Genomic DNA, 25,250 nt, shown 5'->3' with positions numbered 1-25,250 from the left:
GGCGGCAGAAGGGGTCTGCCGTCTATCGCCTCAAGAGCCAGTGGAGAACCTCAGGCCTGCAGAGGAATGGAATTGGCGGCAGCGAACACACTATCAATGAACAAACCACCAGCACCAGAGTCCACCAACGCCTGGGTCGTCACTGAGCCCCCGACCCAGGAGAGGACAACAGTGATCAGTGGTTTGTCAACACGGGAAACCGGGGACGAGGAGACTCCACCCAAGATCTGCCCCCGACAGGATCTCAGGTGCGAGCGTTTCCCGGACGGTTCGGACATGCCAACCGAAAATGCCCACCGAGACCACAGTACATGCATCGACCCTCGCGTCTTCGGAGTACCCTCTCCCCCTCGGACAGGCGAGCAAAGCCCAGCTGCATGGGTTCACCCCCAGCCAAGTCATCCCCAGGAGGCGTGGGAGGAGAGGGAGGCACGGGTGGGACAGCAAAGGTAGGCGCCAATCTGTTAGGAGGTCTCCGCAAACTCTCCTTAAAGGAAGGTCTCTCCCTGAGTCTGGTGTCAATCAAAATCAAGAAAGAAATAAGAGACTCGAGCTCCACTGGTAGGTCCTTAGCTGCAACCTCATCCTTCAAGGCATCCGAGAGACCATGAGAGAAAGCAGCGACCAGAGCCTCATTATTCCAGCCCACCTCTGCTGCCAGGGTACGAAACTCAATGGCGTATTCAGCTACGGATCGTGAACCCTGTCTGATGGACATAAGGAGCTTCGCAGCAGAGGCAGCACGAGCCGGCACATCGAATACCCTCCGAAGAGAAGCAACAAAACCGGAAAACTCGGCAACCACCGGATTGTTGTTCTCCCATAAAGGGCTGGCCCAGGCCAAGGCCTTGTCCGAGAGCAGCGAAATTAAGAAGCCCACCTTTGATCTCTCAGTAGGAAAGGCATGTGGCAGCAACTCGAAATAAATGCCCACCTGGTTAAGGAAACCTCGGCACTGAGTTGGCTCTCCCCCAAAGCGCTGTGGAAGGGGGGCAGAACCGGTCATACCCCGAAACACCGCAGGCGCAACAACAGGTGTCGGAGTAGACTCTGGCGCAACAACCGGAGCGGCAGTAGGAGCGGGCCCAGGAGCGACAACCGACCCATCGGCAACGGGAGCGAAATGAGCCGTGCGTTCCAGCAGGGTTTGCAATGCCACGGCGAACCGACCCAACAGGTGATCCTGCTGATCAAGTCTGGCAACCAGCGTGGGTAGCGAGGATGGCCCTGTACCGTCAGAATTCATGGCTTGGTCCTAATGTCACGGAACCATGAACCAGACGTACAACAACAGATAAGTGAAAATAAGAAAGCTTTATTGAAAATCAAGCTGTAAAGCAAAAGTCCAAACGGAAGGCGAAACCGAGGCAGAGTCCTTGCGAAGCCAGAGGTCAGGAACCAGGAGGGTAGTCAGACGAAGCCGGGATCAGGAACCAGCAGGGTAGTCAGACGAAGCCAGGATCAGGAACCAGCAGGGTAGTCAAACGAAGCCAGGATCAGGAACCAGCAGGGTAGTCAGACGAAGCCAGGATCAGGAACCAGCAGGGTAGTCAGACGAAGCCAGGATCAGGGACCAGAAGCAGCAGCAGTCTTAGAAGCATGTGAACACAGGAGGACCAAGCAAGGAACTGAAGCCACAGACCTCCTATATATATGAGCTAGGCATCCAGCTCCTCCCAGTGGGAAGGAGGAGCCGCAGGGTGGGAGGCTACAAGAAACCCAGAAACCAAGATGGCCGCCAGCACATGTCAAACGAAGGAGAACAGCAAGAAGGTAAGACCATGACAAAACAGAGCCTTAAGCATAGAACCCGTAACAGAATAAGTATGACGGGCAAGAGACTCCAATCTCTTATCCGTGGCATCACGGAACACAGGGGAATCCTCTGCAGGAATCGCAGTGGATTTGTTTAAAACCGCAATTGCGTGATCCACTGGGGGAGGCACACACCACCTTTCATCAGTGGAAGGCGAGAAAGGATAACGCAGCTTGAACCTACTAGGTACAGCAAAAGGTTTGCGCAGATTGCGCCATTGTTCCTTTACAGCGCGCTGAAAATCATCATTGCAGGGAAAAACCTGCGGCGTCCTGCGTTTTCTCTGCGTCCCATAAGCCGCCAAGGCAGCGGGGGGGACACACTTCATCCTGCAAACGCAGCGTTTGCTTTATGGAAGCAATCAATTCATCCATGATTGCAAGCTCTTCAGGCGAGCCAGGGGGAGAATTATCAACCCCTTCAACTTCAGCCTCCACCTCAGACCCCACTAGATCCAGGGAGAAGCGGGACCCCGATAAGGAGGCCCCCGCCATAACAGCCCCATCACCTTCACCCTCAGAATCAGAGGAAAGAGCAACTCTGGGTCTTTTAGTAGATTGAGCAGCCACCAGCATCTGCACCTGAGCAGCAAGGCCAGCCACAATAGAGGCTAAATCCCCCCCTGGGGGGGAAACAGCGGTCCCCTGGCTTTCCACCAAGGCGGTAGGAAATTTGCCCTCCTGAGAATCCATTGCCCCTATAACAAATGCCGGATAATAAAGGGTTAACTGTCCCTTTAACAAGCGCGGCGAGCGCAGCCCACCGCACCACACACAAGCACAATGAGACCCCCACAGGGACAATAAAACTGACACAGGCAATGGATAGGAAGGATATAACCTGAGGAGATCCTCACCGCTGCTGCTGCCTCGATCGGTGTTCCTGGAGAAGAGGAAGTGATGCTGCCAGGGCGCTCTATGAAAGCCTATGGGAGGCTACAAGAAAATAGCCGCCATGCATGTAGAACATGCGGCCGGAGCGAGTGTAGGCAAAATGGCGCCGCTTGGCGCCGAAACCGCCGCTCCACAGTACAGTAAAACACACATGTCATCCATGTATAAAACAACATGTGAGATCGCCGCAGCGATCGCTGTATAGTGCCCAAACATGCCACAAAACATGCCTCACAGCACACAGCTTCACACACTGACAAGGCTGACACACACAGTGTCACACAGCTCCCCCCCCCCTTTGCAGCCCACAGCATGCAGCCGAGAGATAGGGAGACAAACAGTGTGAATAGAGGCAGGTTACACAGTCCCAGACTGACACCCCCCCAGACAGACAGGTCCCCACATAGATACACTTACCTCACAATGGCGTGGGGGGACCCGCACAGGCGAACAAGCCGCTGCACATGAGGCAGGGAGAGTCGCATACAAGACGCACAGAATGGGGGTTAAGAAACCGCACAGCGTCCAGTGAGGTAGCCACCTCACCAATCATCCCTGCACCGAACAGGGATGGGTCGTTCACTGTGCCAGGAGCGTTACCTGGCTGAACGCTCGATGGCAGGCTGGGAAGCCACTGACCCACGACCTGCGACCAGGGGGATCAGCCCGAGACCCAGCCCGCATGATCCTCTTCATCCGAAGAACTAACTAACGCTGACAAAAAGAACAGCTAAGTAAAGGTAGAGAGAAAACTCAAACAAAAAATCAAAAAAGAAGAAAGAGTCTGGGGCACAAAGCCCCAGCACAGAGAGAGCCAGCCACTCCTGACAAGCTAGACATTAAAACTGAGATATGGTTGCAGGAAGTAGGAGGGTATTGACTGAGGGGACCACCCCTTGAGGGTGGGATATGTTAAAAGCTTTAATGTTAACATATTCTGTTGCCTAGCTACTCCTTCGGAGCAAAGTCTAATACCCCATATGTGACGAATATGAAGAGGCGGCGACTGTCGGAGGACGTAAGAGAAACCCTTTTTTCCTAAGGGCGTTTTCCGTTTTTCCATAGTGCCCATGGGTCTTCATCAAATTACCGAAAAATTATGTGGCTTTCTCCCAAGTTTCTAGATCGACTAATTTGGCATTTGAGGATGTGGGAGTATTAAAAGATCCCATGGACAAAAGAATGGATCAACCGCTTAAAAGAGCTTGGCAATCCATCATGGGTAATCTCAAACCAGCTATGGCAGTCCCCTGTGTATCCAGAAACTTGGAGTACTGGGTTAACCAGCTCAAAGCCCATAGAGTTTTGATGGTACCCCTGTGAGCCAGGTACAGGAATGCCGGTGAGGGCTGCACTCTACCTGCCTGCCTCCCAGGCTTCTCACAGGTCGCCCCCGAAAGACACTCACCAGGGTGTTCCCTCTAGGCTTGTGTCCTGCTGGTTAGCAGAAGTCTCCTCCACTTTCCGGCGGCCTCTGGGAGATTTAAACAGTCCACCGGAAAAGCGCGCTCCAAGCCTCGCTATAGAACCGGAACTTACGGCGAAGCGTCCCGGCGGAGAATGCGTGATGCTACTCGGAAGAGGGAAGCGAACTCGGAGATGCCAGATCCGCATGGAAGCGGGGGAGCAGAGTCCCAGACCCCGAAAGCCAGGAAACCTGCCAAGGCAATGAAGCCTGCCGCAACCCACCTCACGGACAAAGAGGAGGGAAGACCGGGACAGGCAAAGTCGGCAAAACCCAGGTCTGAACCGGGTAAGTGCGGTTCCTTAATGCCTTTTCTATTGGAGACTTATACAGGGTTTGTCACATCCCTGAGTATCTCTATACCCCCAGTAGGACTTAACAACCCGTCTTGACTAGGGGTATTCATGAAGAGTGATATATGTTGTCTTTCCTCTTCTTTTACAGAGCCTCCAAATGGAACTCAGCAGGCCCCTAATATAGCACCCCCTACAGGCACTAGTTCCTCTAAGAAATGTAATTGTGGGGATAGGCAACCTAGCTCTCACACTAAGCCTTTTTGTTACAAATGTATTAACAAAGTGGCTGGTAAAGAGGCCTCTGGGTTAATGAAAGATTTCTTAAAATCTATGCAGGAGAATCAGGTGAGCTCCCTATGAAAGAGGGCCTGTCTTTCCAGTAAAGCTCAGTATCCAAGGCAGGCCCCTCCGTCTTTGTATCCCAGGACCTTCCCCCTGCTCAAATAAGGGAGGGAGAAGGTGTAAGGATCATGGAAGACCAGGAAAGCTCTCAGGATAGCTCTGGGGATGAGAGTGAAATAGATCCTGATAGTGAGGTACAGGTAGCTAAAAGGAATAGGAACCTTTTTGCCTTGGAGGACTTACAAGGACTCCTCCAAGCGGTTTATACTTCAGAGGAAATTCCTGAGCCCCCTAAGGAAATTTCAGCTTAAGACAAAATGTATAAGGGGTCAGGAAAAAAAAAACATCTAGAGTAATACCAGTTCACCAGTCTCTGAAAGGTTTAATTACCATAGAAGGGTCTAGTTAAACAGAAATTCTGGAAAAGGAGATTCCCCTTTAAAGAGGATGAAGTGGAAAGGTTTTTCAAAAACCCTAAGCTTCTGAAATAACGAAGAGGTCTGACCTCTCCTTTGAGGATACGGGGAATATTAAAGACGTTCTTGAGCGCAAAATAGAGTCCCTGCTGAAGAAGGCCTGGGAGGCCAACTCAGCCAGTTTGGGACCAGCCCTTGCAGCCACTTGCATGGCTAGGAACACAAATTCCTGGATGGAAAAGCTTACAAAGCACCTGGCACAAGTAAAATCCCAGGATTTACAAGACACTCTTTCAATCATAGGAAAAGCAGTCGCATATCAAGCAGATGCGGCTGTGGAGTCAGTGGTGACTTCAGCCAAAACAGGAGCTCTTATTAACTTGGTCAGGAGAGCCATCTGGCTTAGATAATGGGAAGGTGATTTCACTTCAAAAGCCAAACTCTGTGGGCTACCTTTTTGAAGGGTCTCTACTGTTTGATTCAGGCCTGGATGAGGTCTTGTCCAGGTCCTCAGAGAAGGGGGAAAAAGTTTCCTACCAAACCCAAAAGGGAGAGGGCTAGGAAGACTTTTTGTGGCCCTCAAGGACAAAATCCCAGAGAGCAAGGAAAGAGCCCATTAAAAGATGGGGCCTTGGAAGAGGTAGACAAAGGAACAATTTGCTTTTCCCCTCTTTAACCTTTGGCGCCAGAAATAATAAGTGACGCCAGGATCAAGGTGGGGGCAGGCTGCGGCATTTTGTTTCCCAATGGAAAAGAATTTCGGTCTGTCCTTATATTCACCAACTCATTCAAGAAGGCTATTTCCTACAATTCTTTTCAAAACCCCCAGTTTTAATAACCCTGACTCTACCTCCTATGGAGGTTTAGAAAAGGAGAGCACTGTTACAGGGGATTCAAGCACTAGACTAACAACTAGTAATAGTTCCTGTGCCAGAAAACCAGCACTTCTATTGCTTCTACTCCCACGTATTTGTGGTACCCAAGCCCTCGGGAAAGTTCTGTCTCATTATGAATTTAAAGAGCCTGAAAAAGTTTCTAGTATACAAGAAGTTTTCAATGGAAAAAATGTTTTCGGTACGCAGAAAACTTCAAAAAGATGTGTTTATGACTACCTTGGACCTCAGAGATGCTTACCTGCATGTTCCAATTTATCTGGAACATCAGGCCTTTCTGAGATTTGTGGTGGTCACCGAAAAAGGGACAGAGAATTGGCAGTTCAGGGCACTTCTGTTTTTGGCCTTGCAGCCAGTCCAAGAATTTTTACCAAAATTCTGGTGGAAGCAGTGGCATATATTCATCTCCTAGGAATGGCTTTAATTCCTTTTCTCACATACCCTTCCAGGACGGCAACATGTGAGAGATAATATGCTCCACCCTACCGGAAACACAATCAAGTTTTGTTAAAAGGCCCACCCTCCCCCTTGCTCCTCAGCTTTGATTGTGTTTCCAACCTACTGCAGAACATTCTTTTTTTTTTCTCTTACCTGAAGGCAGATGCTGTTGGAAAGGTACCCCTGTAAGTCAGGTACGGACAGCCTATTGGAAAAGGTTCCTCCCTATCTGTCACCCACAAAAGGGTCCTTACAGGTCGCCAAAAAGATACCAGGCAGAAGGTATACTTAGCCAAGAAGGAACCCTCTTAGCCTGAAGCCTGCTGTCTCTGCAGGAGTCTCCTCTGTGTTCGTCCTGAAAGAGTAGTGCAGGGGTTTGTAGCGGTGGAGATTTCGAAAAGCCCGCCGGACGAGCGCGCTCAAAGCTTAATTCTGGGACCGGAACTTCCGGTCAGCACGTAGGACGAGCATGTGCAACGCCTCCCGGAAGAGGGAAGGGAACACAGAGGAGACGCCGGTTCCACACGCGGACCGAATGGAGGACTCCATGCCAAAAAGGCCAGAAAGGCCCCAAATTGACAAAGCCTGCCGCAACCCACCGCAGGGAGAAAGACGAGGGAAAATCAGTTCAGGTGGCTGCAGGAAGGAGCAGAATGGATTTGGGTAACTGCCTTATCTTACTAACTGGGGTATTACAGCAGCTTACTGTTTAGAACTGCAAGCCCTGTTTTCTACCTTACCATGTATTGCAGCCGTAGGGTAATTGTTAGGGAGTATTGATTGTCTCTCCCCTTACTATTTTCAGATCTTGCCCCAGGGTCCCAAGAGCCTTCGGTCAGACCACTCCCGGCCTCAGCTAGCTCTAGCACTTCCAGGAAGTGTGGCAACTGTGGGGAAAGACTGTCAAAATCCTACACAAAATGATTTTGCTATTCCTGTATTAACAAATTGGCAGGACAGGAAGCCTCAGAGCTCATGAAGGATTTTCTGAAAAATATTCAGGAAGAAATGTTGGCCACAGTACATTCCTTTAGGGCTGCGGTGGCTACCCCTCAGTTGAGAGTCACCTGAGATAATCCCAAAAGAGAATCCGTCCTCCCAAGACAGCTCGATATCTAAAGCTATTCCTTATATTCTCTTACCTGGATCACAAATTCTCCCTTTGGCTCAGACCAGGGAAGAAGAGGATCCAGGGGAAGGAGGGAGTCAGCTAAAATCCCTGAGCAGCTCAGGTGAGGACTCAGACAGGGATAGTGACAGTGAAAAAAAAAAGTCACTACAATGAATAGGAACCTCTTCGCCCTAGAGGACATGGAGGGGCTCCTCCAAGCAGTATATGCTACTGAGGAGATTCCAGGACCATCAAACGTTTGTTCAGCGCAGAACAAAATGTACAAAGGTCTAACTAGAGCCCAGTCTAGAGTAATTCCTATTCACTCATCCCTAAAAGATATGATCTTAAAGGAAAGGAATATACCTGGGAACTCAGTATCCAGACCTAGGGCCTGAAAAAGGAGATATCCCTTTAACAAGGAGCTAGAAAGATTTACAGAAAATCTAAAATTAGACGCTCCTTTAGCTCAAGTATCAAAAAGATCTGATTTATCCTTTGAGGACTCTGGAAATATAAGAGATATCATGGAAAGGAAGGCTGAATCTCTACTAAGGCTTGGAGTGCTAATTCCCTTAACATGACTACAGCCTTAGCTGCTACATGTAGAAACACAGATTTCTGGGTTGGGAGACTGACCAAGCATGTCTCAGTAAACAAAGGGTCCCAAGAGATCCTAGATTCTCTAGCAGTGATAGGAAAAGCTGTAGCTTATCTAGCTGATACAGCAGTAGAATCAGTAATCGCCTCGGCAAAAACAGCAGCACTTGTTAACTCAGCCAGGAGGGCTTTATGGGTTAAAATTTGGTAAGGAGATGTTACCTCCAAGTTAAAACTCTGTGCATTTCCCTTCGAAGGGTCTTTGCTATTTGGACCTGGGCTGGATGAAACCTTAGCAAGGTCTTCTGAAAAAGGGAAAAGTTTCCCTAACAAAACAAAAAAAGAGAAACAAAAACTTTTTTTGTGCCCCCCAGGATAGATATCCACAGAGACCCTTCAGAGGACAAACAAAAAGAGGAGGCCAGGGAAGGGGAAGGCAAAGAGGGAGTTTGCTTTTCCCCTCCTATGGCGCAAATTAGCAAAAGTGATGCCAAGATCAAGGTGCGAAGCAGGTTATCCCATTTCTTTCCCCAGTGGGTAAAGATATCAGCTGGTCCTTACATTCTCAATTATTCAGGAAGGATACAGACTGGAATTTCTGTTTCAACCAGTACCAGAGATAACCCTGACTTATCCATCAAAGGATATAAAAAAGAGAGAAACCCTTCTAGGGGGAATTTGGGACTTGGCAGATCAGATGGTGATAACCTCTGTGCCAGTAGACCAACATTACCAAGGCTTTTACTCCCACATATTTGTAGTACCAAAACCGTCAGGAAAACATCACCTGATTATAAATCTCAGGAACCTAAACAAATTCCTAATATACAAAAAATTCTCGATAGAAAGTATCCATTCAGTCAGAATCTACTAAAATATGTTTTCATGACTACCCTGGATCTCAGGGATGCCTACCTACATGTTCCAATTCATCAGGAACACCAGGCTTTCCTGAGATTTGCGGTGGTCACTGAAGGAGGGACGGCACACTGGCAGTTCAAGGTCCTTCCTTTTGGCTTAGCAACCAGTCCAAGGTTTTTACAAAAATCCTGGCAGGCAGTGGCTTATATGCACATGCAGGTATTAACCTTAATCCCATACCTGGACGATCTGCTGATATATGCACCGTCATCAGAGCAAGCCTGGGAAGACACAAAAAGAGTGTTAGACATTTTACAAACACTGGGATGTTTTATAAATGTAGAGAAGTCTTCCATGAAGCCTGCACAAGTTCAAATCTATTTAGGGTATCAGATTCCAGATCCCAAAAACTCTTCCTCCCAGTGGAAAAGGTGGTCTCAGCGGTAAACGCTCATTTTCTCCCTCTGTACTCCAGGAGACAGGTCATGAGAATTCTGGGATTAATGACAGCCTGCATCTCAGCTGTGGAATGGGCACAACTCCATTCAAGAGACCTGCCGTATTTCCACCTGTCCTCCTGGGACAAAAGACAGGAGTCACTGGACGAGATGTTGGCCCTTAACTCCCAGGTAAAGGCTGCCCTAAAATTGTGAACAAGGCCACAAAATCTCAGGAAGGGCAGGTCCTGGGGGCAATGGAGACCCTCTAATCACCACAGATGCAAGTACCTGGGGGTGGGGAGCTTATTTACAAGGAACTCACACTCAAGGCACCTGGGATACACAGGTAGCAAAAACTTTGTCCATTTACAGGGAACTCAGAACTGTAGGAGAAGCCCAAAGGTCCTTTGAAAAAATGAGCTCAGGGAAAGCAGTCAGAGACCCTGTTAAGAACCACTCAGGACATTCTGAGCTGGGTCGAAGGGAGAGTAATCTCATTGTCGGCAATACACAAAAGGGAAGGACGATTGGAAAGCAGACTTCCTCAGTCGCCAGGCCATAAGGGAAATGGAGTGGGAGCTAAACCCAGGAGTGTTTCAAATGGTGGTCCAAAAGTTTGGACTTAGAGGTAGATCTGTTTCCCACCCGTCAGAACAGGAAAGTAAAAAAATGATTTTCCCTGTCAGGGGAAAGCAGGGCATTCAGTCTGGATACTCTGTTACAGACATGGCACTTCAAACTAGCGTATCCCTTTCCCCTTTAAAACTGATTCCCAGGACCTTACAGCCCTGGAACCCCACTAAGCTTCTGTATCTCATCCTGATGGCACCTTGGTGGCCAAGGAAGACCTTGTCACCCCAGACCACAATTCTTTCAATTGACAGCTTGGTTGGTGAGCGTAAAATCCTAAAAGACAAAGGCAGCTCAGATAGTCATGGACACACTTCTTCTAAGCAGAAAGCCTGTAACCAGAAAAATCTATTCCAATGTTTAGAACATTTTCTGTGCCTGGCAGAGTCAAAAAGCAATTTCCTCTGCCTCTGTTCCCATAATCCTTGAATTTTTACAGGATGGGGCAGATAAGGGTTTGGCGGTTAACACCCTTAGGGTACAGATAGCAGCACTTTCAGTTTTTCTGGATACAAATCTTGCAAAATAATCCTTATGTGACGGGAGTCACTTTGGTTGGAGGTCCTGTGGAACTCAGCTTACCTTAGAGGGGTTGGGAAAACCCTCTCACTGACCCCTAGTCTCCTCTTATGTATAAGTCTCCTGTGTCTATTAGGGGCACAGGGTGACCAAGAACCCCAGTTGGGTCTGCACTAACCAGACTCGCTGTAAAACCACACCGGACTCAGCATTTGGTGTTATCCTGGCTATCCTGGGTTCTGTATGTGTGGTTTGTGTTGAACCTATGACAGCAATATTTAAGAACAATATTCCTCAGAGAAATATATAAAGATGAACAATTTCAGACTGTTATAATATTGGAAATGGTGTCCCATAGAAGTCTGCTAGATATGTTGAGATGGGGTGGGGTTTGTTATTGTTAAGAACCTGCATTCCTTTGTTATATTGTTGTTCTGTCTGCCTTAAACCTATTATGGGATGTACATGTGTATTAGCTTCTAGGGGGGAGGAGGGGATTTCTCCAGCAGCCCTTCCTAGAATGTCTACTGTTGGAAAGTTGAATACACCTGTGTGTCATGTTACAGAATGTAGTTTCCCGCCCAGTGTGTTGTTATTATGCAAAGAGGGGGAGGCAGGGATTGTCCCCTGAGTTTTTATCTTTTGTGCCTGTGTTCAATAAAGTGTGAGTTGCTTTCAGAGACATACAAGCGAAGTTCAGGCTAGTTTTTGTATGTAGGGCGGCTGGAATATCTCCATCTATGTCCAGACTGGAGGGAGCCTGTCAGGATGGCAGGTGGAGCCTGACTAATAGAGAGAACTCTCACCTGATGAGAAGGCCGTGGTAGCAGAGCTGGATGCCGTATGGACACCAAGGTAAGTACTCTGATAAGGACACAGGTTCACCTGAGGTGCGGAGTCTAAGTGTTAGCTGGTTTTCACCAGGGCCCCTAATGGTGGGGTTGGACTACGCTGCAAGCTAGCACCAGGTCGCGGTCCCCAGGATCACCCAGCCAGGCAGAGCGCAGGTTCTGGTCCAGAAGCAGAGAAGCAGACAAGGGTTAACCAAGAGAGTAGTCAGACGAGCCAAAGGTCAGGGCGGGCAGCAAGTAGCAAAGACAAGAGGAAGCCGGGTCAAATAATCAGGAACAACAGGTACACAGGAACACGGATCACAAGGGAGAGCTGAAGATAACACAGCAACTTCCTGTAGTGACAGCTGTGTTTAAATAGGCTAATTTGGTAGCCTAGAGCTATACGGAGGTAGCCTCAAACCACACTGAGGTAGCCTCTAGCTATACTGAGGTAGCCTGGAACCATACCGAGGTAGCCTCTAGCTATACTAAGGTAGCCTCTAGCTATTCAAGGCTCCTCTTCGTACACGCATGCGTATAGGCGTTCGCCGGTTTGCGGCGCCAGTGTGCCTGTGTATAGCAGAGGATCCCTGACATTGCCCCCTCCTTATGGGCAACCTCCGGGTGCCCAAAAGATTCCTTTTCTGAGGATGGCTGCGGAAAAAAGCCCGAATTAATTCCTGGGCATGGACATCCTGTTCGGGCTCCCAGGAATTCTCCTCTGGGCCATAGCCCTTCCATTTAACCAGGAATTGTATTTGGTTCCTCCTCCTTCTGCAGTCCAAGATAGCTTCCACCTCGAATTCCTCATCACCGTCAATCACCACAGGGTCAGGAGGCCTAGAATCCCTACCCGGAAAGGGGTCAGGTAAGGCAGGCTTCAACAGTGAAGCGTGAAATACAGGGTGAATTTTAAGTGACTCTGGCAAGATCAGTTCGTAGGATACCTCGTTAAGTTTCCTCTTTACTGGAAATGGCCCAATAAATTTGGGTGCCAATTTTTTCGAGGGGCAGGCCAAGCGGAGGTTATTTGTTGATAGCCAAACCTTGTCCCCTGGTTGGAGGATCAGTTCACCTTTCCTCTTCTTGTCGAAGATCACCTTGTTAGCTGCCTGCGCCTTGACCATTGCTTCCTGTAGCAGTTTGCTGTTGAGATTGAGGAATTCAGCGACACTCCGAGCTGCAGGGACTGTGGACTCAGAGACAACACAAGGGAAAAATGATGGATGGAAGCCGTAGTTGGCAAAGAATGGTGACTGGCCTGTGGCTGAGTGTTTGGCGTTGTTATAGGCAAATTCCGCTAAAGGTAATAATGACACCCAGTTATCCTGGACAAACGTGGTAAAGCACCGAATATACTGTTCGAGAGTTTGATTTGTCCTCTCTGTTTGTCCATTTGTCTGAGGGTGGTATGCTGATGACATGGATAGCTTGATCTTTAGGGTTTCACACAGGGATCTCCAGAACCGGGAGGTGAATTGGACCCCTCTATCGGAAACGATGTCTGCTGGGATCCCGTGAAGCCTGATTATCTCCTTGATAAATATTTGAGCAGTCTCTGAGGCGGAGGGGGTGTTCTTTAGTGGCAGAAAGTGAGCCATCTTTGATAGACGGTAAACCACTACATAAATGACAGAGCAACCTTCAGACGGAGGGAGTTCAACAATGAAATCCATGGAAATCATTTTCCATGGCCTATCTGGGACTGGCAGTGGTCTGAGTAACCCCCAGGCCTTGCTTCTAACCGTCTTGCTCCGGTTACAGATGGGGCATGCTCCTACATACTGTTTACAGTCCCTTTCTAAATCAGGCCACCAGAACGTGCGTTGTATCAGGTCCAGAGTCTTGTGAACCCCAAAGTGACCCGCCAAAGGGTGGTCATGGCACAGGCCCAGGATCATCACTCGAGTGCTTTCAGGGACAAAAATCTTGTTACCCCGCCATAATAGTCCATCTCGGGAAGATGTAATTCCAGGGAGGCAGGGGACATCCCTCGAGGCTTGTTGCATAAGGGACAGCAGGTCAGGTTGAAGCAGCAGAAAGTGGTTTGGGGATAGGATGGTGTCTGGTGCTGAAGTCTCCTTAGGGTCGTCAAACATCCGGGAGAGCGCATCAGGCTTAACGTTCTTTGATCCAGGCCGATACGTAATGTGGAAACAAAATCGGGAGAAAAATAATGCCCAACGAGCTTGGCGTGGCTTCAGGCGCTTGGCTGTCCTTAAATATTCAAGGTTTTTATGATCTGTATAGATCAGGATAGGGTGTGCTGCTCCTTCTAATAGATACCTCCATTCCTCCAGGGCGGCCTTGATGGCCAACAGCTCCCGATCACCCACATCATAATTTTTCTCTGCTGGTGAAAGCTTGCGGGAGAAAAAAGCCACAGGGTGGACTAAATCTTTAAGACCCTGACGTTGGGAAATGACCGCACCTACAGCCGTTTCTGAGGCATCCACTTCAAGTAGATAGGGCAAAGTGGGATCAGGGTGGCTCAGGATTGGTGCGGTGGTGAATAGTCCCTTCAAAGTACTGAAGGCGGCCTGTGCCTCAGAGGTCCAACAGAAACGATTGTTCTGCTTGGTTAGCTGCGTAATAGGAGCAATGATGGCGGAGAATCCTTTAATAAACCTCCTATAGAAATTGGCAAAACCAATAAAACGTTGTACCCCCTTTTTGTCTGAGGGTGCTGGCCAGTCCAGGATGGCAGAGACCTTTTGTGGGTCCATCTTGATGCCTGTGGAAGAAATTACGAGTCCCAAAAACTGAATACTCCGTTGTTCGAACTCACATTTTATTGGTTTGGCGTATAGCCTATGTTGCCGAAGACGGTGGAGGACCTTCTTGACGTGTTCCCGGTGTTGGTCCAGGGAAGCAGAAAAGACTAGGATGTCGTCCAGGTAAACAATTACAAAGACATCTAGATAATCTCTGAAAATGTCGTTGACAAAATGTTGAAAAGTCGCCGGGGCATTACAAAGGCCGAAAGGCATCACCAGATATTCGTAATGGCCAAACCTGGTACGGAAGGCCGTTTTCCACTCGTCCCCTTCACGAATGCGGACCAAATTGTAGGCTCCCCTCAGGTCCAGCTTAGTAAACAGAGAAGCAGACCTCAGTCTTTGAAAAAGTTCGGGGATCAGTGGAAGGGGGTAACGATTTTTAACTGTTATCTTGTTCAGTTCCCGGTAGTCAACACAGGGCCGAAGAGAATGGTCCTTCTTCTCTACAAAGAAGATTCCTGCCCCTTCCGGGGAGGTGGATGGGCGGATGAACCCTCTCTTCAGGTTTTCTTCTACGTACTCTTTAAGGGTTCCAGACTCACGTTCTGATAGAGGGAAGATCCGACCGAAGGGAATCTCAGCTCCTGGAAGTAACTCAATCGGGCAATCATAGGGACGGTGGGGGGGGAGAGTTTCAGCCCCTTGTTTGCTAAAAACATCCAGGTACTCGTGGTAGGGTTCAGGTATGAGAGACCGTGTCTCTTTATCAGAGTCTGTGCATAGCAAGATACTGGGGGAACTGAGGGGCATCGGCAAGCAGTGGTTCTGGCAGTAGGAAGACTGAAATTGGATGTCTCCGGAGGCCCAGTTGATTGATGGGTTATGTGCCTGAAGCCAAGGCAGCCCCAAAATGACTGGAAATAGGGGGGAAGCAATGGCATCCAAGCTCAGGAGCTCCTTGTGATTTCCAACAGCAGTTACGGGTAAAGGAGGGGTTTCTTGGGTCACCAATCCAGACTTGATGCATGAACCATCTGCCAAAAATACGGAGAGTCCTTGTGACTTGGGTCGAAGGGGAATGTGCTGTTGTGCTGCAAATGACAAGTCAATAAAGCAGCTGCATGCTCCAGAGTCAATTATTGCGGTGACTGGAACCATACCTTCCGGAAGCTGAAAAAGAACAGACAGAGCTAGGTGATTAGTGCTGGAAGAGGGTGCCGGATAGCTTGAGGGCGAGATGGAAAAGCACTTATGCAGCTTTGCAGGACAGGAGCGTACATAGTGACCGGGCTCCCCACAGTACAGACACAGATTGTTCTGTCTCCGGCGAAGACGTTCTTCTGCTGTCAGGGAAGGTCGCATGACTCCAAGCTCCATGGGTTCCGAGGTGTCCGGTACCGGTGTAGCAGGAGCCGGATCTGTAGGGACGAGACTGGTGGGAAAAGGACGTCTGGGAGTGGGTACTTGGGGCAACATCCAGACTGGGCGAGACTGCTGGGTATATCGCTCCGCTCTGCGTTCGCGGAGCCGACGATCAATCTGGATCGCCAGTGTGATCAATTCCTCCAAAGTCTCTGGTACACCCACACGGGCCAGCTCATCTTTCAGCCCTTCTGAAAGACCAAGACGGAACTGGTGACGTAAGGCCGCATCGTTCCAGTAGGTATCTGCGCTCCACCGCCTGAAGTCGGTTACGTAGTTCTCCACAGCTCTTCGGCCTTGTTGGAGCATGTGGAGTGCGGTTTCCGCGGTGGAGGTCCGCTGTGGGTCATCGTAGAGCTGGGCCATCGCATTAAGAAAGGACGACAGGGAGTCAAGCTGCATGCTGCGTTCTTCTAACAGACGATGGGCCCAAGCCTGGGGTTCTCCCTGAAGGAGGGAGATGATGAAACCCACTTTGGTGGCTTCCAGCGAGAAGGTCCGGGGTTGTAAGCAAAAATATAATTTGCATGCATTGCGGAATGCACGGAACTTGCTGCGGTCTCCACCGAATCTTTCTGGTGTAGGGACTCTCGGTTCCGGGGGCAACATGACCACCGTGGGTCCTGGCGTGGTCCCCGTGGGAGGTGTGGCGGATGAAGAAGCTGGATCTGCGGTAGGGTCAGCAGAAGAGACCAGGAACTGCACACGTCCTTCCAACTGGGTATACACCTCTTGAAGGGATTTCACGGCCTGAGTAAGAGCCGCCAGATGCTGACATATCTCATCCATCGGAGAGATCCCTCGTGCAGGCTCGGTCATGGCTGTGTTATACTGTCAGGATGGCAGGTGGAGCCTGACTAATAGAGAGAACTCTCACCTGATGAGAAGGCCGTGGTAGCAGAGCTGGATGCCGTATGGACACCAAGGTAAGTACTCTGATAAGGACACAGGTTCACCTGAGGTGCGGAGTCTAAGTGTTAGCTGGTTTTCACCAGGGCCCCTAATGGTGGGGTTGGACTACGCTGCAAGCTAGCACCAGGTCGCGGTCCCCAGGATCACCCAGCCAGGCAGAGCGCAGGTTCTGGTCCAGAAGCAGAGAAGCAGACAAGGGTTAACCAAGAGAGTAGTCAGACGAGCCAAAGGTCAGGGCGGGCAGCAAGTAGCAAAGACAAGAGGAAGCCGGGTCAAATAATCAGGAACAACAGGTACACAGGAACACGGATCACAAGGGAGAGCTGAAGATAACACAGCAACTTCCTGTAGTGACAGCTGTGTTTAAATAGGCCAATTTGGTAGCCTAGAGCTATACGGAGGTAGCCTCAAACCACACTGAGGTAGCCTCTAGCTATACTGAGGTAGCCTGGAACCATACCGAGGTAGCCTCTAGCTATACTAAGGTAGCCTCTAGCTATTCAAGGCTCCTCTTCGTACACGCATGCGTATAGGCGTTCGCCGGTTTGCGGCGCCAGTGTGCCTGTGTATAGCAGAGGATCCCTGACAGAGCCACATACTGACGGAAGACCACAAGTACGGTGTGGGTCGACGGTTCCGTTACACCTTAATTAAAAGATTTTTGTTAGCAAGGCATAGAATGACCCCGATGGTGAGGGAGAAGTTCCCTCCTTGGGATCTATCTAGGGTACTAGAGGCGATATCTAGTAAACCTTTTGAGCCCTTAGACAAAGTTCTCCTAAAGTTCTTGTCCCTAAAACTAGTCTTCCTTTTGGCTGTCACTACAGCCAGAAGGATTGGGGATTTGCAAAGTCTGTCCATAAAAGAACCTTTTATGTTGGTCCTGCCAGATAGGATTATTCTTAGGCCAGACCCAATGTATCTGCCCAAAGTAGCTTCATCTTTTCACAGGAAGCAAGAAATAATCTTACCTTCCTTCTGTGATAATCCCAAGAATGGAAGGGAAAATGTCATTGCTTGGATGTAAGGAAATGCCTCCTACTATATTTAGAAAGAACCAGGGGATTTAAAAACATCTAGCCATCTTCTGGTTCTCCATTCTGTACCAGTCTTTAAAGCCAGCAGTTTCTAGGTGGATCAAACAATCCATTACCATATCTTATGAAGTTTCAGGTTGCCCTGCTCCAGCAAAGCTGACGGCACATTAGACAAGGGCCCTGGCAACATCCTGGGCAGAAAAAGCGGGAGCCTCCTGGGAACAGATCCATAATGCAGCTACCTTGTCCAGTCAAGACACTTTCCTGAAGCACTACCGTGTGGAGGTATTGTCTCAACAAGACCTTACCTTTGGCCGAAAGGTTTACAGGCAATGGCCCCACCCTAAGGTAGGCCCGTATGGGTTCCTTGATTATCCTCTCACATGTTGCCATCCTGGAAGGGTATATGAGAAAACTTACCGTTAGTGTACTGGTAACAGACTTACTATAGATTCTTCCAGGATGGCAGGCCTACTTCCCACCCTGTAAAAAGGGGGAGGTATATGTAAAAAAAAAAAATGTTAGTTATTGTATAATTTATGTGACAAGTATCCCTTGTATATCGGTTGGAAATCCTACTTTCCATTACTGAGGAGCAAGGGGAAGGGTGGACCTTATAACAAGTCGTAATTGATTGTGTTTCCAGTGGGGTGGGGCATATTATCTCTTACATGTTGCCGTGCTGGTATGATCTATATAAAGTCCGCTACCAGTACACTAACGGTAAGTTATCTGGACGATTTACTGATCTTCGATCCATCCACAGATCAGGTGAATTCAGATACCCAGAGGGTAATGATAATCCTGCAGACACTAGGCTGGCTAATCAGCCATGAAAAGTCCTCCATGGAACCATCCCAGGTTCAGACCTACTCGGGGTACCGGATAGAGTCATGGATTTGTAGCCTTTCTCGAGTAGGAAGAAAGTTACTAGGGCCATCTACGCTAAAGGTTGGAAAATCTACAATACTTGGTGTCATTCAACGAACCAAACTTTGGAAAGTATTGTATCAGTATTGGAGTTCCTGCAGAATGGTGCGGAAAAGGGTTTGGCAGTTAGTACATTTAAGGTGCAAGTAGCCACCTTAGGAGTATTTCTGGAGAGACCAGTTGCCTCAGAAGCTTTGGTCGCAAGGTTCTTTTAAGGCTCTTACTCGTTGCAGACCAGCACCTGCAAAAAATTTTCCCAAGTGAGATTTGTCAGCGGTTCTACAGGCCTTCACAAAGGAGCATTTTGAACCTTTAGAGTCTATTTCTTTAAGGAATCTTTCTCTCAAGACAGTATTTTTAATTGCAATTACATCCGCAAGAAGGATCAGTGAACTGCACGCTCTTTCAATTATTGAGCCTTTATCTATCTACCCTGATTATAATTATACTTAAAACAGATCCGAGTTTTTTTACCAAAGGTGGCGTCAGTTTAAAACCGGTCTCAAGATATTGTCCTACTGACTTTTTGTCCTAACCCTTCAGGGGCTAAGGAAAGACTGTTTCACAATCTAGATGTGAGAAGAATCCTGTTACACTACCTGGAGGTAACCAGGGAATTTAGGTCTTCAAACTCTCTCTTCGTTCTATTTTCAGACAAAAAAAAAGGTCACCAGGCATCGAAGGGGTCAATCGCCAGGTGGCTTAGGTCAGCTATTTTAGAGGCTTACTCCCAAATGAAATTATCTCCCCTGCTGGGGATTCAAGCACACTCTACTAGAGCTCTTGCCACTACATGGGCAGAAAAATATTTCCACCCCAGACCAAATTTGTAAGGCGGCAACGTGGTCAAGCTATCTAACGTTTGTACGCCATTAGAGGGTGGACCTTCTGTCAGCAGGGGACCAGGCTTTTGGCAGAAAGGTCCTTCAGGCTGTAGTATCTCGCTAAATTAGTAAGTCTCGTTAATCCTCTCAAAATGCTGTCCTAAAAAATGTTTAGGAAAAATTGTTAGACTTACCAGTAACTTGTTTTCCAAGAGTCTTTCAGGACAGCAGCAGCCCGCCCTGTTGTATTTTCTTGCTGTTATTAACCATATTTGATTATGTGTTCCAGCATGGGCTGGAGGTACTCTTCTACAACTGAGGAACTGTGGGGAGAAGCCTCCTTTTATTGTACCAGCTATTGGGTGGTTAGAGGCTGGTACTTTTTTAGGCGTGTGCTGGGCTGTCTATAGGGGAGGTTGGAGGACAGTATTTTTCCCTAAATGTCTTAAAAGATAGCACATTGGGATGGCTTCTCCCTCTCACCGACAGAAAACACCCATTCCACCCAGCTTTAAAAGGAGTCTTCTCCCCACAGTTCCTCAGTTTTTGTGTTTCCTCCGCCTTAGGAAAACCTGAGTGGGGAGTCAGGGGCGGGGCTCTTAAGGTGCTGCCCTGAGGCCAGGCTCCCGGCCTCCACCTTACCTTTAATCTTTTGGAGAGTTTGTTCCTCCCATCCACGCAATTAGCTGTGCTGTATGGGCTCCCTCTTCCCCTTCAGTGCTCACGGAGAGCCAGTACTGCTTGTGAGTGCAGCCCCTTGGTGACAAACTGCTGGCAGCAAATCTTTTTTTTTTTTTTTTTTTTAACTCCACCACCGTTTCACTTTTTTTGAGTTTGCCGCCGTATTTCCAAATGAGAAGATGCTCGCTTGGCCGGAAGTAAGGTATCCCGGAGGGGTGGCGCTTGTGGAGCAGGCGCAGGGCGTCACTTCACTTCCACCAGAGATGCAGGGGGAGAGGGGAGGAACAAGGCTGGTGCTCATTTCCGGGTCCAGTCTGGTGCAGAGGCGCTTTGGGAATCCAGAACCAATATCCTGAAGCCAACAGAACATGCTGCCAGCGCCGCTATGGACGGAGTCTCTGCAGCAGGTGGGACAGGCAACAGCAAGGCCCTGTTAAGGGGTAATTGGGTATTTGCCCTTATTTTACTGTGGGGTCTCTCTCCTTCTCTCTTTTCCCTCCTGGTGGCTGGGGGCCTGTCTGGGCACATGGGGCTTATTCTGATAAAAATCAGAAAAAAATATTTGTTTGGTGTTTTTTCTTTTTGTTATGGCAGGCTAAAAGTTCTTGCCTGATGGTTAAAAAGAAATGCCCTTCATGCAAAGCAAAGTTACCTGAACTTTGGAAGAAGACACTTTGCCATGCATGCATTGACTCCGTGGTTAAAGAGGAAGCGTCTTGAGCATGCAGAGACTTAATCGCATCAGTGAGGAAGGAACTAGATGCTACCATTCAATCTTTTCGGTCCTCTTTAACAGATCCTTCCTGGAGTCAGCCATCAGCCTCACATTTCTCTCAGGGCTCACAGTCAATCCCTTTTGGTGGAAGGGGAAATTTGTCCTTCTACCCAAGGAAGTTTTTTCCCCCTCTCATTCTAAAGAAGTTTCGGAGGAAGAAGAGAAGGCAGGGGTAGAAAATATACACTCAAAGTATAAACTGTCCTTAGAACAAGTAGACAGTTTGTTAAAGCGGAGTTCCGGGCACAAAAACGATATTTTTTTTTTGTGCCCATCCGCTAGTTCAGCCTAACCTGAAAAGGAATTGGATAGTTCGATTTTTTTTTTTTAAAACTCACCTTGTAATTGACGATCGTAAATACTCACCTATGACAGCTTCCTCCTCCAGCGCCGAGGCTCTCCCCGTCACTTCCTGCCTCGCAATGATTCCTGGGAGCTAAACGTCATAGCTCCCAGGAATCAATTTCGCCGCACCGGCCCCGCTCGTCATTTCCGGGCGACGCCGCATTCCCCTGCTAAACAGCTTCTGGGCATGCCCAGAAGCTGTTTAGGAATGCGGCGCCGCACCGGAAGTGACGAGAGGGGCCGGTGCAGCGCATTCTGGGACACGAAGACGCGGAAGAAGACAGAGAAGAGGACCGCGCCGGCTTCAGCTGCCCACAACCGAGATGGAAATGCTGTGGAAGAAAACTTCTAAGTAAGTATTTCTTCTAAAAGGTAAGTGCGAACCGGGACAGATCAGAGGCTAGCCATTGTGGAATGTGCTAGCCCTGACTGTCCCGGGGGTATGTTCAAAAAAAAAAACGTTTCTCTGCCCGGAACTCCGCTTTAAAAGAAGTTTATATCACTTTAGGCTTGGGAGAAGAGAAGAAAGATTTATCCCTGCATGATAGAATGTATGCAGATCTGGGTGAACCTGAAGGTCGCACCTTCCCGGCGCATTCAACCATCTCAGGGGCCATTAAAAAAGAAAAGGCCAAAACAGAGAGGAAACCCTTTTTCCTAAGGCATATAAGAGGCGTTTTCCGTTTATCCCAAAGTGCCCATGGGTTTTCATCAAAGTACCAAAAAATGATGTGGCTTTCTCCCAAGTTTCTAGATTGACTGATTTGGCATTTGAGGATATGGGAATATTAAAAGATCCCATGGACAAAAGAATGGATCAACAGCTTAAAAGAGCTTGGCAATCCATCATGGGTAATCTCAAACCAGCTATGGCAGTCCTCTGTGTATCCAGAAACTTGGAGTACTGGGTTAACCAGCTCAAAGCCCATATCACCGCAGATTCGCCAAAATGGGAAATCCTTGATTTTTTTTCCACTCTTTCTATGGCTCTAGCCTACGTTGTGAATGCATCGGCAGAATGGGTTAGGATGATGGCAAGATCATCAGCTTTAGCCAACTCAGCCAGAAGAGCTCTGTGGTTAAAGGTCTGGGGATGCTGCATCCAAGAGCAAGATTTGCGGTATTCCGTTTTTAAGGGATTTTCTGTGTGGTCCTGAGTTAGACTCAGTTTTGGACAGGACAGCCGACAGGTCATTCCCTATTAAAAAGAAAAAACAGCCAGCTAAATGTCTTTTTCGACCTCAAGGGCTCAGCATGATAGCAGGCCCAAGAAAAAAGGAAAAATTGGAAGGCGCACAAGTCTAGGGGGAAAGGAAGCGTCCTTTTCCATCCTCCTACGTTAACCAACAAAGCACAATGACGAGGGGTTGCTGGTGGGAGGAAGACTGAAAGAATTCCTCCCCCACTGGGCAGCTATGACAAAAAATCTATATTTCTCCTCTCACCTTCCAGGACGGCAAACTTATGAGAGATGTCATGCTCCTCCCTACCGGAAACACAATAAATTCACAGCTTGTTAAAAGGCCCCACCCTTCCCCTTGTCCCTCAGTTAGATTGTGTTTCCCCACAGTGGAACATTTATTTATTATTTTCACTGACTGGAAGAGTTTTGATGGTACCCCTGTGAGCCAGGTACAGGAAATGCCGGTGAGGGCTGGGCTCTACCTGCCTACCTCCCAGGCTTCTCACAGGTCGCCCCCAAAAGACACTCGCCTGGGTGGTCCCTCTAGGCTTGTGTCCTGCTGGTTAGCAGAAGTCTCCTCCATTTTCCGTAGGCCTCCGGGTAATTCAAACAGTCCGCCGGAAAAGTGCTCCAAGCCTCGCTTGAGAACCGGAACTTCCGGCAAAGTGTCACGGGCGGAGCATGCGCGACGCAATCCAGAAGAGGGAAGCTAATTTGGAGGAGGAGCCAAACCCACATGGAAGCAGGGGAGCAGAGTCCCAGGCCCCGAAAGCCAGGAAACCTGCCAAGGCAATGAAGCCTGCCGCAACCCACCTCACGGACAAAGAGGAGGGAAGACCGGGACAGGCAATGTCAGCAAAACCCAGGTCGTAACCGGGTAAGTGCAGTTCCTTAGTGCCTTTTCTATTGGAGACTTATACAGGGTTTGTCACATCCCTGAGTATCTCTATACCCCCAGTAGGACTTACAACCCGTCTTGACTAGGGGTATTCATGAAGAGTGATATATGTTGTCCTCTACTTTTACAGAGTCTCCAAACGGAACCCAGCAGGCCCCTAATATAGCACCCCCTTTACCTACAGGCACTAGTTCCTCTAAGAAATGTGGTAATTGTGGGGATAGGCTACCTAGCTCTCACACTAAGCCTTTTTGTTACAAATATATTAACAAACTGGCTGGTAAAGAGGCCTCGGGGTTAATGAAAGATTTCCTAAAATCTCTGCAGGAGGAAATGTTAGCCACTATACAGTCTTTCCATAGCTCAGTTTCTTTTCCCCGGGGTACAGAATCAGGTGAGCTCCCTATTAAAGAGGGCCTGTCTTCCCAGGAAAGCTCAGTAGCCAAGGCAGGCCCCTCTGTCTTTGTATCCCAGGACCTTCCCCCTGTTCAAATAAGGGAGGGATACGGTGTAAGGATCCTGAAAGGAAAGCTCTCAGGATAGCTCTGGGGATGAGAGTGGTAGAGCCTGATAGTGAGGTAGTGGTAGCGAAAAGGAATAGGAACCTTTTGTCTTGGAGGACTTACAAGGACTCCTCCAAGCGATTTATATTTCAGAGGAAATTCCTGAGCCCCTAAGGAAATTTCCCCTCAAGACAAAATGTATAAGGGGTTAGGAAAAAACCCATCCAAAGTGATACGAGTTCCCCAGTCTCTGAAGGGTTCAATCCTTAGAGAATGGCGATCACCAGAGAAGGGTCTAGTTAAACAGAAATTCTGGAAAAGGAGATTCTCCTTTAAGGAGGATGAAGTGGAAAGGTTTTTCAAAAACCCTAAGCTAGATGCCCCCCTATCTCAAGTAACGAAGAGGTCTGACCTCTCCTTTGAGGATATGGGGAATATTAATGATGTTATGGACCACAAAATAGAGTCCCTGCTGAAGAAGGCCTGGGAGGCCATCTTGGCCAGTTTGGGACCAGCCCTTGTAGCCACTTGCATTGCTAGGAATTTAAATTCCTGGATGGAAAAGCTTACAAAGCACCTGGCACAAGTAAAATCCCAGGATTTACAAGACACTCTTTTGATCATAGGAAAAAGTCGCATATCTAGCAGATGCGGCTGTGGAGTCAGTGGTGGCTTCAGCCAAAACAGGAGCTCTTATTAAATCAGCCAGGAGAGCCATCTGGCTTAAAGAATGAGAAGGTGATTTCACTTCAAAAACCAAACTCTGTGGGCTACCTTTTTGAAGGGTCTCTACTGTTTGGTTCAGGCCTGGATGAGGTCTTGTCCAGGTCCTCAGAAAAGGGGAAAAAGTTTCCTACCAAACCCAAAAGGGAGAGGGCTAGGAAGACTTTTTGTAGCCCACAAGGACAATATCCCCAGAGAGCAGAAAAGAGCCCATTAAAAGATAGGGCCTTGAAAGAGGTAGATAAAGGAACAATTTGCTTTTCCCCTCTTCAACCTTTGGCGCCAGAAATAAGTGACGCCAGGATCAAGGTGGGGGGCAGGCTGCAGCATTTTGTTTCCCAATGGAAAAGAATTTCGGTCTGCCCTTATGTTCACTGACTCATTCAAGAAGGCTATTTCCTACAATTCTCTTCAAAACCACCAGTTTCAATAACCCTGACTCATCCTCCTATGGAGGAAAGGGCGGTGTCAGTAGGGCAGTGGATGGCATCAGTAGGACAGAGGACGGTGTCAGTAGAGCGGTGGACGGTGTCAGTAGAGCAGTGGACGGTGTCAGTAGGGCAGTGGACGGTGTCAGTAGAGCAGAGGACGGTGTCAATAGGGCAGTGGACGGTGTCAGTAGAGCGGTGGACGGTGTCAGTAGAGCGGTGGACGGTGTCAGTAGAGCGGTGGACGGTGTCAGTAGAGCAGTGGACGGTGTCAGTAGGGCAGTGGACGGTGTCAGTAGAGCAGAGGACGGTGTCA

Source organism: Pelophylax lessonae, assembly GCF_965119305.1.
Source record: "Pelophylax lessonae genome assembly, chromosome: 3".
In the NCBI taxonomy this organism is placed as follows: Eukaryota; Metazoa; Chordata; class Amphibia; order Anura; family Ranidae; genus Pelophylax; species Pelophylax lessonae.
Note: the sequence above shows the minus strand (reverse complement) of the source record.